Source organism: Protopterus annectens, chromosome 6.part1 (genome assembly GCF_019279795.1).
Source record: "Protopterus annectens isolate FY-2018-M chromosome 6.part1, PAN1.0, whole genome shotgun sequence".
NCBI lineage: Eukaryota > Metazoa > Chordata > Ceratodontiformes > Protopteridae > Protopterus > Protopterus annectens.
Window position 1 is genome coordinate 183,282,473 of NC_056738.1, and position 19,037 is coordinate 183,301,509.

Consider the following 19,037-nt stretch of genomic DNA (forward strand, 5'->3'; position numbering starts at 1 on the left):
ATAGTTGGAGACCAATTCTCGACCTGTCCACCTTAAATACATACATCATTGTCCCAAAATTCAAAATGCTGACCCTACAGCAACTTCTTCCCATGCTGGGCAAGGAGTCTTGGCTGGTAACTCTAGATCTCAAGGAGGCATACCTGCACGTCCCCATTCGACCAATCTGCAGAAGATACCTCAGATTTCTTGCAGGATCAGAGCACTATCAATTCTCAGCATTGCCCTTTGGCTTATCTACTGCGCCCAGAGTATTCACAAAATGCCTGGCATCAGTAATCGCCCATTGCAGACTACAGGAATTCAAATTTATCCATACCTGGACGACTGCCTGCTACAAGGGGACAACAAAAGCAAGCTGACAACAGATTTACAAAGGGTCATTTACTTGCTACAAGGACTGGGATACACAGTCAATTTACAAAAGTCAAGGCTGATACCATCCCAAACAAGGACATTCTTGGGCTGAATTGGACACAGTACAACAAATGGCATTCCTGACTACAGAAAAACAAAAGAACTTCCTCTTTACTTCTTGGCACTAACAAAACTGAACAAGTTAACAGCAAGAAAAGTTCTGCAGGCCTTGGGCTTCATGGCATCATGCATAATCTTGGTCCCATTTGCCAGACTACATATGAGGAAACTACAGTGGTACCTAAAGAATTTATGGTCCCAACACAGACACAGTCTAGAAACAGAAATCCCACTAATTCCATGCTTAAAACAGGAGTTCCTATGGTGGGCTCAGGCATGCCAGTCAAACCCAGGCCTACCCTTTCGCAGATGTCAGCCAAGCCAGACCATCACAACAGACGCTTCAGACCTAGGATGGGGGGCCCACATGCTGGACAAATGCGTGCAAGGATTGTGGACACAGGATCAACTTCACCTGCACATCAATCTAAAAGAAATGCTGGCAGTAAAACTGGCAATCCAAAAGTTCAAACCATTCCTCAAAGAGGGCCAGTTGATGATAAGGACAGACAACAACACAGTCATGTGGTACATCAACAAACAGGGAGGCACTCATTCATACGCCCTATGCAGAATGACCTTGGAGCTGTGGACCCTGGCACTCAGCTACAACATTCAGTTACAGGCAATATTTGTACCGGGAAAGACAATACTCTAGCAGACATATTAAGCAGAACCACCGGATGCCCACGAATGGAAGCTGCACCCGGACATCTTCAAGACCATCTCAAAGAAATGGGGAATGCCACAGATAGACCTATTCGCATCACCTCTCAATCACCAGCTCAAAAATTCTGCACAAGGACATTCCACCCACTAGCATGGAAAGTGGACTCACTCTCCTTCAACTGGAAAGGCCTAACAGCATATGCATTCCCACCTCTTCCTTTGATACACAAGGTACTACTAAAAATCAAGGAAGAACGTCAAGGATAATCCTGATAGCTCCAAACTGGCCAAGACAACACTGGTACCCACTACTGAAGAGCATGTCTCGAACAATATGTGGCCAATACCCTGATGCCTTTGATGTTAACTCAGAACAACTACAGCATCATACATCCAAACCTAAAACGCTGCAACTGACTGCATGGAACATCACATAGCAGCAGCTAATCCAGAACTTTCCCAGAGTTAAAGACATTATTCTTGAAGCACGCAGACCTTCAACAAGAAGGAACTATGCTGGAAAATGGAAAAGGTTTGTCATTTGGAGTACGGAAAGAGGAAAAGATGTGTCAAACATAGATATGCCTAACATTCTGGAGTATCTGGCTGAACTTCTTCATTCAGGCCTGTCCTACTCCTCCATCAAGATACATGCATCAGCTATTTCAGCAGAATACAGCTTTGATCCACCTGTTATTTCACCCTTTGCTCAGGCAGTTCCTCAGAGGAATCAAGAATGTAAAACCTCCAAGGAAACCACCATTACCAGCTTGGGATTTAAACTTTGTGCTAGAAAAGTTGACACTATCACCCTTTGAACCAGCAGCAACAGCAGACCTACAACACCTGTCATGGAAAACTGCTTTCCTACTGGCAATTACTTCAGCAAGGAGGGTTTCAGAACTACAGGCCTTAATGGCAGTGCAACCCTTCCTAATCTTCCACCAAGATAGAGTGTCCATGAGGACTAATCCTACATTTATGCCCAAGGTGGTATCCAGAGTATCTTTAAACCAGGCAATCCACCTACCTACCTTCTTTCCCAACCCACAAAACAGAGGGGAAAGAATACTGCATACCTTGGATGTACATAGACAGCTACGCTACTACTTGGACAGAACAAAAATAGCAGAAAGACTGACCAATTTTTGTAGCCTATGCAACAGGAAGGGAAGGAAAAGCTATTTCCAAACAGACAATCTCCAAATGGATAGGAAATTGCATACGATACTGTTACTCCTTCCATGGAAAACCAATTCCACAGAACATAAGACCTCATTCTACAAGGGCAACAGCCACTACCACAGCCTTCTTACGAGGGTGGCAACCAAAGACATTATTGAGGCGGCTACTTGGACCTCCGTGCATACATTTGCCAAGCATTATAATTTGCCTCTATATTCCAGATCCCGAGCAGGGTTTGCCACTGCTGTACTGCAAGGGATCCTAAACACACCATAATCTACTTTTATCCTCCTGGCCTAGTTGGCTATGGTATTCTACCCACTTGTTATGACTGCAGATGCATCCATGAAGGAGATAGTACAGTTTTGTACCTACCATAAATGTAGATGTCCGAACTGGATAGCATCTGCAGTCAGGATTACCCTCCGTCCTTCCCTCTGTGGTACTCCTAGGGTGTTTACCCTCCTAATAGCTAGCTGTTGGGGGGGGAGTCTTTCATGGTGTATTTGTTTGTATATATGTACATATATGCTTATTTTTGTGTTTACCTCTATCTATTTGGAAACATTGGCATCTATCCAAATTTTAGCCTGCAAGAGGGCTACTGGCATCTGGGGCAAGAAACAGAGGAAAATGGCGTCGGCTGATGCTTTTATACCCGAAGACCAACAGAGATGACGCGGGTGGAGTGCGACATCAGCGAAGCGGACCCGGACTTTGGAATCCGGCCGACTGCAGGGCTGCCTGACGACAGGACAACCCACTTGTTATGACTGCAGATGCTATCCAGTTCGGACATCTACATTTATGGTAGGTACAAAACTGTACTTTATGTGACCTGCAGCAGAATGTTTGGCTTTGTAAAGTCACAGAAGTATCCAGGTTAGGGGCTAATTGTCTTATTTATATTTGGCATCCCTTGGAAAATACAAAATGATTGCCCCTCCAGGCAGCTGTACCTCTAGCTGTGCAGGGTACATTAATTTATACTTTCCTTATTTTGCATGCATAAATGAGTGGTGGGCTTGAAGACAGAGCACTCCATTCTTGTCTGAGTAATCATGATCAGAAAATATTCTGGAGTCTTTAATCTTCTTTATTTTACCAGATGCCCACAGAACAGACAAGAGCTTTTCATTCTGACCATGTTTCCAGACTAATAATGAATGAATGATTCCTGCCCAAATATTCTGTGGGCTATGTATTGTACTCTTAGATGTTCATCATTAAATCATTGCCACAGTATCTTAAGCTTTGTGGGACCAAAGATCTGACCAGCTGGCCAGCTTTCAGAGGTTTGGGACACCTACCCTAGCCCTGCATGAGAAGCAGGATAAAATAAGTGCTGGGGCATCGAAACTTCAGTACTTTGCTGAAGATTGTGCTCCTCTGCTGGCTTTGGGTAATGGATTGTTGACTAGCACTTCAAGACTGATCAGATAACTACCACTTTGAGGATTACCTTCCAAAATTCAAGTCCTTTAAAGAAATTTGTTTTCTTTTAGTCAAAAAGTGTTTATGCTATCTCATTTGCAGATGTTCATCGTGTTACACTGCTGTAGTCATTACACTTGGGTTATCCTGCCGTCAGGCGGTTCCCCAGTAGGCGTGAGTTCCAAAGTCTTGGTCCGGCATCGGTTGCTGTCGCCTCCTCCCTGACGTCAGTGCGACAGGGGTATATAAGATGCAGCCAACGCCATTTTCCCCTTTCTTGCCGCGCGGTGCCCGAAGCAAAAGCAGTTCGCAAGTGCCATTCGGCCGTCTCCTGAGATTTTCACTCTGAATCCATAACCAAAGTCTTCTACAAAGCTAAGTACCCCGTTGGGGAAACTTTTTCTTGCCTCAGACCAATGTCAGTAAAAGTTAATAACTGTATTTTTTGTGGGAAGCAAATACCTCATAAGGATTTCCATTCCTATTGTATCCCATGCCTAGGCCCTGACCACGACGTCACTGGTTATCGGTTTTGTGCTAGGTTTAACAAGCGCGCTATTAAACGTCTGTTTGATTTTGCCTGACGTTATTTTGGTAGAAAATTCAATTATACCATGCCGTCACAACTTCCGTCGACCGGAATACACAAAAAGCGCAAAGACAAGGATAGGCATCCGGGGCCCAAATCTGACGACGAAGCCTCTTCTAGGCCAGTCGCCGGTTCTCCGGTTTTCAGCGAGGCGCCTTCGCAGCCCCTGACGACCGCTTCTGTAGAACCTCAAGCCACCTCTGACTCCCACGTGGAGATGGCTGGGCCTTCGGACACACAAGTTCTTCAGTCTATCGAGACTAACCTTTCAGAGGAATCCGGAGTAGCTGAGCAACCCACAGCTACAGAGGGTGTCTTCAGACCTACTCAGTTAAGCATTAAACCCTCAGCTAAGTCTAAGCCTTCTTTAAAGTCAAAGAAACAAATATAGCATTCTCCAGGACAGGCCTCCATGCCTAAGAAACAAATGCTGAAAATGGCCGAAGACCTAATCACTCTGATCAGGGGGGTCCCATCCCCCTCCTGATAAAAGGCCTAGACAGGATGCAGGCTATGACTCATCCGACCAGGTGTCCATCTCTTCTGATTCATCCTCAGACCTAGGATACTCTTTACCCCCTTATGAGGATTCTGATGCTGAGGAATCAGTTCCATCAGCCTCAACGCCTGAGGACTACTCCTTTGGGGAAACCCTACATACCATGAGAGAGCATTTCCACTGGGAAGGCCAGGATTATTCAGAATCCAAGAAAAGGCTCAGAGACTTTTTATTACCTCAACACAGACCCCTTGCTATTCCGCCAGTGTTAGACATTGTGGATGATGTGTATACTGAATCCAGCTTAAATCCTGATTCCTTACCTCCAGCCCCTGTTAAACCTGACAGATACTACAGAGTCCCTGACTCACATAAATTTGTGTATAAAAGCCCTGTAACTGACCCTGAAACTATTTCTCAGGGACCCAAAGGAGTTAAGGCCTCATCAGCCAAGAATCCAGTTCCCTCTGACAGAGATTCCAGAGCATTAGACAGATGGGGAAAGAAGGTATATACGTCTGCAACTTTAGCAGTGAGAGCCTTAAATTGCCAGTTTCACATGCTAAAATATCAGCAGTGTTTACTGTCTCAGTTAAAACAAAAAAATGCTTCCAGAATCAGATCCTCCTAATTTTAAAGAAATGGAGGATTTATTGCCTGCAGCTGAACAAGTGGGAAATCATACTTTGCAATGTGGTTTTGATTCTCTAGTGGCCTCCTGCAGAGCAGCAGTTACAGGCTCTGTCATTAGAAGACATGGTTGGTTAAAAGAACATACGTTACCAGATCATGTTAAAGCAAAATTATTGGATGCACCTTTGCAGCAGGATGTGTTATTTAGAGTTAAGGCAGAAGAGGTATAAAAGAAAATGGAGGATAAGGCAAAATCTTTGCAAACGGTGAAGGATTTCTTACAGGTTCAGCCTCCTAGATTTAGCAGAAACTGGCCAACTAAGAATTGGTCCTTTCCAATTACAGACAGACCTCAAAGGGGAAGATACAGACGTCCAAGAGGTAGAGGTCAAACACAAGGTACTTACAGGCCTCAACAATGGGTTGCATTAGGCCAGAATGAAGGGGAAGACAGGCTCCAACCATATAAAAAACAGCTCCAATGACTTCCCACTACAGCTGCCAAACAAATCCTTCTTGGCAGCCCCCTTGGGAGGAAAACTGGCACTCTTCTACCACAACTGGCAAATGATCACCAAAGACAAATGGGTTCTCAACATTGTATTTCAAGGTTAAAGGTTCCACTTTCACACTCTGCCAAGGTTAAAAGGAATGCCAAACCTGCCACCAAATCAATGGGCAGAAGCTCAAAAACAAATTACAGCACTCATGGATATGAGAGCTATTCAAAAGGTACCATCACAGAAGCAAGGACAAGGATTTTACTCAAGACTCTTTCTGGTACCCGGAAAGGACAAAGCCTGGAGGCCCATTCTGGATCTTTCATCTCTAAACACTTACCAGGATGTTCCGAAATTCAAAATGTTGACATTACAGCAGCTTCTTCCCATGCTGGGCAAGAAAGCTTGGCTTGTGACTTTGGACCTCAAAGAGGCATATCTGCATGTCCCTATCAGACAAAACTGCAGAAGATAGCTCAGATTCATAGCGGGTTCAATGCACTACCAATTCTCTGCACTGCCCTTTGGCTTATCTACTGCGCCCAGGGTCTTCGCAAAGTGCCTGGCACCAGTAATTGCATTTTGCCGACAGAAAGGAATTCAAATTTATCCGTACCTGGACGACTGCCTGATTCAAGCAGAGAGCAAGGACATTCTTCTAAAGCATCTGGCATTTGTAAAAAAGTTAAGTTGCCTGGGGTACACAGTAAACGAAAAGAAATCAAAACTAGTGCCCTCACAAGAGATTATATTCCTGGGTGCCAGCTTGAACACAACGGCCCAGATGGCTTATCTCACACCAGACAAGGGCAACAGACTCAATACTTTCAATTGATGGCAAAAAAGACCCAACTCCCTGCAAGAAAAATTCTGCAGGCCTTGGGTTACATGGCATCTTGCATACTACTAATTCCACATGCCAGACTGCATATGAGGAATCTACAATGGTACCTAAAGAATGTATGGTCTCAACACTGTCAAAGTTTGGAAACAGTTATACCACTAATCCCTTGCCTTCAACAAGAGTTTCAATGGTGGGCTTAAGCTTGTCACCTCAACAAGGGACAGCCGTTTACACAACCCACAGCCAGGCAAACACTGACAACAGATGCATCGGATTACGCCTGGGGAGCACACATGGCAGGCAAATGTATTCAGGGCACGTGGCCTGCAGAACAAAGGCATCTTCACATCAATCAAAAAGAGATGCTAGCTGTACAAAATGCGCTTATAGCCTTCAAGGACCTACTGCATCCAGGACAACTACTACTAAAGACAGACAACAATACAGTTATGTGGTACATAAACAAGCAAGGGGGCACTCACTCCTACCCCCTATGCAGACCACCTATGACCTTGTGGAACACAGCTATAAACCTTCAAGTTCATCTGCAAGCACAATTCCTGCCAGGAGACAAAAACACACTAGCAGACGACTTAAGCAGAAACATCATGGATCCCCACGAATGGGAGTTGAATCCACAAATATTCAGAATGATAATACAGAAATGGTGGAGCCTGGACATAGATCTGTTTGCATCCCCAATAAACTGCCAGCTACAAAAATTCTGCACAAGGAGTTACCATCCACAAGCATGGAAAGTGGATGCCCTCTCATTCAGCTGGGACAACCTACAAGTGTATGCTTTCCCACCACTACCTCTCCTGCCAAAGGTACTCATAAAAGCCAGGCAGGAAGAGCCAAAGATGATCCTGATTGCACCAGACTGGTCACGCCAGCACTGGTACCCAATCTTAAGGAGTTTAGCACAAGAACCACCCTGGATTTTGCCTCAAATCCCACATCTGCTGACTCAGCACAACAAACAAATACTACACAGCCGGCTAAAGACCTTAAACCTAGCTGCATGGAAGATTCCTTAGTCAAGCAAGCAATGCCTCTCTCCAAAGCTGTTATGGATGTCATTCTGTTGGCCAGAAGACCTAGTACCAGGAAAGCCTATTCAGATAAATGGAAGAGATTCTGTGCCTGGAACCAAGCTCACAGCCTTGACCCTCTTGTCCCAAACATTCCTCAGATACTACAATACTTAACTGAGATGCTGGACAAAGGACTCTCCTTCTCATCCATCAAGATCCACGCCTCTGCCATCTCTGCTCATTACAACATGGATCCACCAATTTTCTCTAATCCTCTATTAAAACAGTACCTCAGAGGGGCTAAAAACATAAGACAGCCCCGTAGATCACCTACTCCAACTTGGGACCTCAACTTTGTTTTGGAGAAGCTAACTTTACCTCCATTTGAGCCAGCCAACACAGAATTAAAATATATCTCTTGGAAAACTGTTCTGCTCCTGGCAATAACATCAGCACGAAGAGTTTCAGAATTACAGGCAGTAATGGCAGTGGAACCTTTCCTCATTTTCCACCAGGACAGGGTGTCTTTAAGAACTAACCCTACTTTTATGCCAAAGGTGGTATCCAGTGTGGCTCTAAACCAAACTATTCACCTGCCAACTTTTTATCTTAAACCACAGAATAAAGGGGAGAGACTATGACACTCTGGACGTTTACAGGCAGTTACACTTCTACTTGGACAAAACCAAAGCTTTCAGAAAATCTGAGCAATTATTGGTAGCATATGCTGCAGGAGCACAGGGAAAAGCCATTTCAAAACAGACTATTTCAAAATGGATAGGACATTGTATACGTTTCTGCTACACATACCATGGAAAACCTGTTCCTAGCAGCATTAGATCTGACTCCACCAGGGCAACACCCACTTCAACTGCCTACCTCAGGGGAGTACCTACCAAGGATATTTTGGAAGTAGCAACTTGGAGTTCTGTACATACCTTCACCAAGCAGTACCATCTGCCTCTATACTCTAAATCCAGAGCTGGCTTCGCCACTGCAGTGCTGCAGGGCCTTATAGCCACCCATAATGCTTTATAGAACCAGCCACCCTTCCTCAGCTTTGGGATTCTACCCAAGTGTAATGACTGCAGCAGTGTAACACGATGAACATAGTACAGTTTTGTACCTGCCATAAATGCAGATGTTCGAGTGTATATACTGCTGCAGTCCAGGTTACCCTCCCTCCTTCCCCTCTTACTGGCTGGTACGTACCTATGTCTTCTACCCTTACTACCTATGGGGAGTATTTGCTGGTATCTGTAAGTTTTTTGCTTTTCTTATGTATGTTTTATTGGAATTGCCTACCTATTTAGGGGCACCTGACATCTGGGGCAAGAAAAACTGGAGAAAATGGTGTCGGCTGCATCTTATATACTCCTGTCGCACTGACGTTGGGGAGGAGGCGACAGCAACCGACACCAGACCAAGACTTTGGAACTCAGGCCAACTGGGGAACCGCCTGACGGCAGGATAACCCAAGTGTAATGACTGCAGCAATGTATACACTCGAACATCTACATTTATGGTAGGTACAAAACTGTACTTTTTGTTTCCTGGGGGAAATCCCCTGAAAATATATGATTTGTTGTCCAATCTCACCTTCATTCTTACTAGGATGGGTTCGGGTTTGATCCGACTTGGCCTTATATGCAAGCTTGAGGTCATCCACTAGCTCGTGGCTAAAAAAAAAACCCTATCCCAGCATGCCCTAGGAACATCTCCCAGATTTCGTTTGCCACTAAACAAGATTGGGTGCTTGTTCTGCTAGCTCTGGCCAAATAGTCTTATTTACCTCTCATTGTTTAAAATCCTTGCTTTAATTGTTATACTACCGTTAAATAGTTTGTTGTGCTAAATCATATACTCCACTTCATTTGTCTGTTTTTTTTTGATGGTTGGCCATCTTTCTTTGGGCCTTATTCTCCCTCTCCCGGCTTTCTGTAAGTTTCTTTAGCCCTGTTAAGTTAAAGGGCTCTTTCTCTCGTACCTATTTACTTAAAATCCTGTTGTGTTTGATAGTTTGTTTAAATTAGAGAACTGTCCCTCCCCCAGCCCATTTTAGTTGAGGGCTTTCTCCCTTCTCTAACCCTACTGTCCTTTTGAGTATAGTTTAAGTTAGAGGACTGTGCCACCCTTTAAAAACAATATTTGTTAGTATTTGTTAAAAAAAAATATATATATATATATATATATATATATATATATATATATATATATATATTTTTTTTTTTATATACATTTTTTCCTTCAAAATGTCTTCCAAAGATTCAAACCCATCTGGTTTGAAGAAGTGCGAGGAATGTGGACAAGTGTCGACTGACAGACTCACTATCTGTGTCTGTTGTTTGGGAGCTGTCATTCTCCAGGAGTCTTGCTCTATTTGCCATTCTTTTAACCATACAGCTCTCCTGGAGAGGAAGAACAAGCTTATTTTGAGAGGTTTGTTAAAGACCCCCTTCTCAGAGGCTATTCAATAAGGTCTGGGTTCTTCTAAATCACAAATCTCCTTCCTCTAAATCTGGTCATCTTCTAGCGCTCCATTGGTGCCATCTAAAAAAATGGCAAAAATTTTATCTCCGGATTCGAAAAGTCATTGGCCCCGACACCATCAGTTTTGGCGCCAAAAGAATTTGAAATTTGGAGCCGGTCCCCAGTCTTGAAGCCGTTCTCTCCAACCCTCAGGTCACCCATTCTGCAGCCTTCTAAATCTCCAGCCCACTCGACTCAGTCTTCCAGGAGCCTGTCTGACAATGATGTGGATCGAGGAGTGCAAAGGCTATTAAGGGCTCCAACGCTGGCCAAATTATTATCGGATCCAACTCAGAGGGATTTGGATCCAACTGCATCCTCCCCTTCTGCTCCATTTCCTCCTTCGATCAGTTCTCTGACTTCGGAGTCAATGTCCGGAGCTGATACTGGTGGAAACTTTGGAGCAGAGACCTATTTTGGCATCCTTGGCCCTGACTATTGCTCCGTCCTCAGCTGCATCGGAACTCAAGGAGTCTAGGTGATCTTGGCTCTCGGGGCATTGGCTCAGGTGAGCTTGGCTCCTACCTCGGCCTCGTGGCCCATCGTCCTTGGTTTTGGGAATTCCTTCAGCTTCTTCGGATCCAGGGGTTTCCTCGGATCAAGGATGGGGGGCCTTTTAGGTAATGAGAGTATTGTCTCCACAGACAATTCCACTGTCATCTTTGGATGTTCTTCCCCCTAAAGCACCAGTGTCTGCCTCTGTGTCCTTACTTCCACAGGGACGCAGAGATCCTAGGCCTCAGAATGGCCCAACAGGGCACCCCCCACTCTTCTGAAACTTCTCCAGAGTTACCCTTCTGAGGAGGTCCCTCAGAAGAGGTTATGTAAGAAGAAACATTTAGATTCCCCACAGGAATCCGTTACTTCTGATAAAGGGTCCCCATGGTCACCTACTGATATCCTAGAAATACTTGAGAGGTGACTGAAAGCCCACAAACCCTTCAGCAGAGGAGTCCGTACTCCTGATGGCCTTTGGATCTCACCCTTCCTCCACTTGGGTGTCTCCTCCTTTCGATGAACTGATAACCTGGTTTCTCGAAAGGTGTGGGAGTCTCCAGATTCAGTAGAACCTGTTCCTAAGAGGCCAAATAAGTTTTACGTCCCCATCTAACAAAACTTTCCTGACCAAGGGAGTCCCAGTAGATGCAGTGGTGATGTCGGCAGCCACCAAGAAGAAACTCTGAGAAATCTTCGTCTGTTCATCCTCTGAACAGAGAGTCTTGTACGATGGACAGATATGGAAAGCACATCTTTTCAGCAACCTTTGCCCTCAGATCGCTGAACTACCTTACGCATTTTGCAAGAATAGCGAGAGACTTCCTGAAAGAGCTAGGAGATGCTCTCCAAGGTTCAGTAGCTGAGGGGGTCACAGATAGGGTCTCCTCTCAGCTCTCTACCATAAATTCAGTCATCAACTCCTTCATGAAGCTGATCTCTTATTTGGCAGAAGGAGCGAGTAGAGCAGCGGGTTCAGGAATTTCCTTAAGGAGACATTCCTGGATGCGCTTGTGTGACTTTGCAGAACCTTTTAAATCTTCCTTTGTGAATATCCATTCGATGGCTCATCTCTCTTTGGTCCCAAAGACATACTAACCAGATGTGAACAGGAAGAAAAGACAGTCTGCCATAGGAGTCCATTTTTTCCCTACCTACTAGACCATACCCCAAAGGTCAGAAAGATGTGGTTTCAAAAATCTCAGGTTTCCAGGACACAAATGGTGAATCTTTCCCCAGGGGAGAGGGGGAAATGGTAATGGAAGATGCCAACCATGCAGTGGAGGGGGACCGCAGAATTGGGGTGACAGAGAATTCTTTGGTAAGCCTTTTCCACACTCCTGAAAGGAGGCCCGCCTGTCCATCTCTGGAGGCAGTCTGAGGCTGCTTATCTTTGTACCCAGAAGCCTGGCAACAAGTAAAAGACAAATGGGTACAAAGCTTGATATTCAGAGGTTACTGTATACCCTTTTCCTTCCCCATCCCAAAAATTAAAAAGATCCCAGATGTTCCGCCTAGTCAAAGGGAGCAAGCAACGTTAGAAATTTAAAAGTTGCTAGACAAAAGAGTCATCCAAACAGGCCCCGCAGACCAGATAGGATCTGGAACTTACTCAAGATTCTTATTAGTTCCTAAGAAAACAGGGGACTGGAGACCAATTCTGGATTTTGGCAATCTGAACACATCAGTAAAAAGTCCAGGTTCCGGATGGTAACACTGCAGTCAGTACTCCCGTTTTTTGGGACAATACAATTGGATGTGCTCGATAGATCTCCAGGATGCATACTACCACATAAAAATGGACAGGCGATCCAGGAGACGCCTGTACTTTTGGCTGGGAGCCAGTCTCTACCAATTTCGAGCTCAGCCTTTTGGTCTCACTACAGCCCCTAGAGTGTTCAAGTGTATGGCAGTAGTCGCTGTTGACCTGAGCCGCCTAGGATTCCGGGAGTTTCCGTACTTAGACTCTGGCTGCTAACCGCCAACCCTGAGCATCTACTAGTAAAAGTGAGAGACACCACCTTACAACTCTGTTCTCAACTGGGAATCACAATAAATTACAAGGTCTGCCTTGCAGCCTTCTCAGCATGTCATTTTTATAGGGGCAGAAGTAGACTAAAAAAAAACATGATGGCCAGACTTCCTTCAGAAAGAGTTCAAGTCCTTCAACATCAGATGTTAAGTCTTCTTTTAAAGAAAAAAGCGCAGACAAGAATAGTCCTAAAAGTTTTAAGGACCATGGCAGCAGCAATAACTCTTAATCCTCTAAGCATGCCTACACATGAGACTTCTACAGTGGCTACTTTCCACCCAGTGGTTGATGCAAGAATTGCCAGTGTCGCACACAATAATAACAGAAACTTGCAAAAAAGACTTTTGTTGGTGGTTTTCCTCCACCCATGTGATGCTAGGCTGACCATTTATACTTCCCCAAGCATTAGCCACAGTGACCAAGGACAGTCCAAGGTACCTGGCAGGATCACGAGGCCCATTTGCACATCAGTGTGCTAGAGGTGAGAGCGGTGCTTCTAGCATTGCAAGCATTCCAAGACTTTGTCACTGGGAACTATAGCAATACAGACAACATATCAGTTGTTCAAATAAGGAGAAACAAGATATTACCCCCTTTCTTGAGAGGCCCTGAGAGTATTGTAGTGGGCGACTTCTTCCCAATATGTTCTGATTGCAGTGCACATCCCAGGGAACTCCAGTCTGATAGAGGACAGTCTCAGCAGAGCGATTCTGTTGCCTCACAAGTGGTCCCTAAAACAGGAGGGAGCGGAAAAGGTTTTCCACAAGTGGGGCCAGACTTGCTGCAACCTTTTTGCAACATTGATGAATACCAAATGCAGCAGCTACTTTGCTCTTATCCTCCCTCCAAGGGACCCACCAAGGGATGCACTTGTTCACGATTGGCCCTCTGGTCTCCTCTATGCCCTTCCTTCCTTTCCATTCATACCCAAATTTCTTCAGAAAGCCAATCATTTGGGAGGGGACTTGATACTCATCGCCCCATACAGGCGTTGTCAAATCTGGATGTTCTTCGTGTTTCACTGTTGCAGTCATTACATTTGGTTATCTGCCTGCAGGTTGCCCTCAGCCGGCCTGAATATCAAAGTCTTGGATTCCTGCATCAGATGCTGTCTCTTCTTCCATGATGTCAGGTCGTCAGGGGTATAAAACATGCAGCCAACGCCATTACTCCAGTCTTTCTTGCCGCGCGGTGCCTGAAGCAGTTTGCAAGTTCCGGTCGGCTGACTCTTGAAATTTTCATTTTCAAGTTTCAGAACCAAAGTCTTAGAAAAAAGCTAAGTACCCCATTGGCAAGGGCGCCCGCAGGCAGGTGCAAGGGGGTGCACTTGCACCCCCCTGGAAATGAGAAATTAATTTTATTTTAATTAAAAAAAAAAAAACGTTTTTTTTTTTTAAAGGGCGTTAGGCGTTCCTCTTTAAGAACGCTGTTTGCATCCATAGAAGACACATGCGTGCATTGCACGCTAACGTAAATTCAAACCCAAAAGTGCGCGAAGGTTGCCAGAGTCGCAGACGATCCATTTATGCGCTGCCGTTTTTGTTTATATGCAGGCTGACTGAGGTAAGGATTTTTCTGCCAGAGAAGTCCTCTGTTTTGTTTATTTATATACAGCAGAGGAACGTACCATACCGTGCCGTACCATACTTATGTGGGATCTTAGTGTTCATGGTCCTCGAGTTTCACACACCGAAAAGGGTCTGTACTAAGGTAGATGCTGATTATAAATATTTGAATTCATTCTTTAGTGTGCAAGCCTGCCCATGGTCAAAAATTTGTAACTCAAGTTCTGGAGTCTTGTTTCAGGGAATTTCAGTGCATGTAAAACTTCATGATTCTGCAAAGGAGTGTAAACTACATCCATGGAGGGATAAACTTGTATGAATACTACAAGATGATATAGAAATATTATTTGGTAAATGAAAATTTTACAACTCTCTCCAGTGGTGAAAATACAATGATGCTATAACTGTAGTACTGGGCAAAGAAGATTTTCTCATCAAGTTTCTTTATCCACAAGTATTTTCAGTAGAATTTTCAAGAATTTCACTTCTTACTGACTATTGAAGTAGAACATGTTAACAAACCTGCCCTTAGATTAATGATATCATGGTTAATGCTTTTATTACTAATAATAATTCTAAAAAAAAAAATAGTCCTTGGAGAAAGCGTTGTTTGAAGCAATAGCTGTTCTGCACATATATGAGAGAGAATGAGACAGAGAAAGAGAACAGTTCTTAATTATGTCTCATGTTTTTGTGAAAGTTTTTTCCTGAAGAGTTGACAGAGTATACAGACCTTTCCTCATATTTGCTTGTCAAGTTGTCACACATGGTAATATTTATCTCCTGAGTTATATAAGTATTAGCACTTTATTTGCCCTGTAGATGGAATGTCATCTAAACCCTGTGGTCTGCCTTGAAATTTGATGGTGATTCTCTCAGCTATGATAGTAATCTTGTTGACATTAAATCATAGCATTAATTTTATATATAAAATTTAGTAAATTACATTCACCACAATTAAATTAGAGTCCACTACATTCCTTCCAATATTCCAGTTGTGTATATCACTGAATGTTTGGGATCAATGTGGAAGCTGATTTGTACCTTAAATTTCAATTATGTAGTATTAGAAAAAATGGCCATTCAAAAAATTAACAACATAGCAGAATACGTCTTAAGAATAAAGCAAAAAGCAATTACATCTGTTTAATATAAATAAATGCATCTTTACAATTTTCCTATAGAATGTAACTTTATTTGAGGTCTTGAAACAAAACAAATAATGGTTAATTGATTTGTGTGTGGTTAATAAAACGGAGACAAAAAGCAAAGGTATCGAAGATTCCTGGGCAGGAATGGAAAAATATAGAAAAAAAATAAAGTTCACACTACAATGATGGAAGAAAACAAAAATGAGAGAGAAAAAGAAAAAAGAAGGAATCATTTTCTGTGTCTCAATGACTCGTGTATGTAAACTTAGAATAAACTAAAACAAGTCAAGGTCAGAACACATCTGCCATTAAATGAATGAGCTGCTTCTAGTGTGTCCCTGCTTGCCATACTACTTAACTAAAAGAATAGCTGGGACTTTGCAGTATTCTTTATTATTTGCTGCAAGAACTAAAAGAAAAATCTAGCAAGGCTAGACTTTCCATTGTGGGATTCCTTAAATCTCCTGCACAACAGACAACATGGGATATAGCAAATGACCCTTGAAAGACATCATATAAATAAGAAAAGTTAAACAGGTGTTCAGAATCTTTATTATAAGTTGGCCAAATTGATTTCTACAATAACTTTCACTGTACCTCACATTATCTCCCTAGTCTAGTATAGGGAGGAAATCAGTTGTTATTTTCATATTTATTAAGTTATAGGTCAGATGATTTTGTATTTTTTCTATTTTATTTATTATGTGTAAAGTTATACGTAGGATTATAAGTTCATAAATTAGTACCTGGCCAACTGTCCTTGTGGGCCATTCCAAGCCCAGCCAATTATCCCAGGTGAGAATCAAGTCCTGAACCTTGTAATTATAAGGTGAACACCTTAACCACTATGCCAACCTCCCACTCTTGTAGACATATTTATATTCTTTAACTCGCTCTCTCTATAAGATAGATAGATGTTTATTCTGCTTTCTATTTCTGCTTGCATATTATATCATGTACTATTACTTTATCCCTAGGTTTTATATTTTAGCTATAATCCTTGTGTAGAATGTCATATAATAGAACATTTATACTTATATATTCAATATCCTTTAATGTAGTACTACTGTTAGAATTAGTCCTATGTTTTTTTTAAATAATATATCTAATAGTATCTGAACAAATATCTGAAAAAATATTCCCTTCTAAGATTTAATATTTCCATAACAAATTGCTCTTAGATGTTAAGTTTTGTTATCATCAAAAAGAGACAATAACATAGAAAAACAATCCTAATTTTTTTTTATCAGAAGTGTCGTTCTATAGACTAGTATATAAACTATCCTTTTGGTATAGTGCGAGCATTCAGAAGTATTTAATAAATGACAATGGTTTAAAATGCATTTCACTGTTTTTTGCTTATTCTCTAACTTGTATTCATTGGCTTTTTAGCATATGATTCCAAATATTATGATTATTTATTTTTGGACAGGAAGAAGTAACCTGTACAGTTCTTAGAATGTTCAAAACTCCCACAACATCACAAAAACACTGAGTATTCTAATTATGCTTCTTCAAGCTGATCTTCATGACAAAGGCTTGCAGATTAACAGTTTATTAACTACTATATGCCTCATATTTTCAGATTGTTTCTCATAAAATTGTGTTATTTCTGGAAAATCACTGAAGACTGAAGTTGAGTTTTAGACGTCATATCCTCAGAAAATGCATACTAATGGAAACAATTTTGTTTTATCCATTTTCTAAGGAGGTCGGGGGATGTATGTATGACATTGTATGTGACTCATATTTCTCAACTGTACAGATTTTCACAGAGGCTGAGGTATGTGTGTGTGAGAGAGAGAGTGAAATGCCCTATTTAGAGTAAGCAGGTGGAATTTATTTTCAAGGAATTGTGAGCTTCAAGGGAAGAGAAGTTTACTGCTGCTCATGCCAAGTCTGATTAAAATGTGCAACTGTTTTGTTTAACAAATGGTATCACTAGTGTGGTGTAGAATTTCAAAACAGTCTTAGTAGCACAGCAGGTAGCATACTTGCATCTTGGTGTAGAAGGCTGGAGGTTGTACTCCCACCGCATGTATTGTATTTTAAGGGGTGGAGTGCTGTAGTCCTGAGTATGTCCTCCGTTGGATGAGATGCCTAGTAACTATGAACCTGTGTTTCCGCTTGCCACTTATTCCTATTGCAATATACAAGCTTAGCATTTTTTTAAATGTAACATAGGCAATTTATTGTTTAAGGAGCAGGCACTGAATTTGTAGATGAAACACTGAAATATAAAGCTGTTTTCTAGCAACAACCTCTCCATTAGTTTCAGATCTCTTTAATGTGAAATTATTCAGATGACTTTTACTTCTGCAGAGACTGTGCATATTGACTTGATATTGGTGGATTGTAGTGATAGATGTTTAACTGGCCTTTTACGGTTGAAATGTTCTGAATTGGGCAATTTGTCATTATTGGTTCATATGTTTTGTTTCATTCATCATCATCATCATCTTTCGGCTGTTCCTATCCTCTGCATCTTGTTCTGTCACACCAACCACCTGCATGTCCTCTCTCACCACATCCATAAACCTTATCTTAGGCCTTCCTCTTTTCCTCTTACCTGGCAGCTCCATCCTTAGCATCTTTTTCCCAATATACCCAGCAACCATCCTCAGCACATGTCCAAACCAACGCATTCTCGCCTCTCTTGCTTTGTCTCCAAACTGTCCAACCTGAGCTGACCCTCTAATATACTGATTCCTAATCCTGTCCATCCTAGTCACACCAAGTGCAAATCTTAACATTTTTAACTCTGCCACATCCAGGTCTGACTTCTGCCTTTTTGTCAAGGCCACTGTCTCCAACCCATATAACATAGCTGGTCTCACTACCCTCTTGTAGACCTTCCCTTTCACTCTTACTGGTACCCATCTGTCACAAATCACTCCTGACACAATTTTCCACCCATTCCACCCTGTCTGTACTCTCTTCTTCACCTCTCTCCCACACTCACCATTACTCTGAACTGCTGATCCCAAGTACTTAAACTCATCCACCTTTATCAACTCTACTCCCTGCATCCTCACCATTCCTCTACCCTCCCTCTCATTTACACACACATATTCTGTCTTAGCCCTGCTGACCTTCGTTCCTCTCTAGAGCATATCTCCACCTCTCCAGGGTCTCCTCAACCTGATCCCTACTCTCACTACAGATCACAATGTCATCTGCAAACATCACAGTCCATGGGGCCTCCTGTCTGATCTCATCTGTCAACCTGTCCATCACCACTGCAAATAAGAAAGGGCTCAGAGCTGATCCTTGATGTAATCCCACCTCCACCTTAAATGTATCTGTCACTCCCACGCAATTCTCATCAATGTCACACTACCCTTGTACATATCCTGTACCACTCTTACATACTTCTCTGCCACTCCCGACTTCCTCAT

General features: G+C 42.7%; 1 protein-coding gene across 1 annotated transcript in view; it reads left to right on the forward strand.

The window, feature by feature from the left end:
* The window catches only part of LOC122805455 (REST corepressor 2-like), an 858,342-nt gene that overhangs the window by 567,571 nt on the left and 271,734 nt on the right, over positions 1 to 19,037 (forward strand). The gene's annotated exons all lie outside the window — the stretch shown is intronic.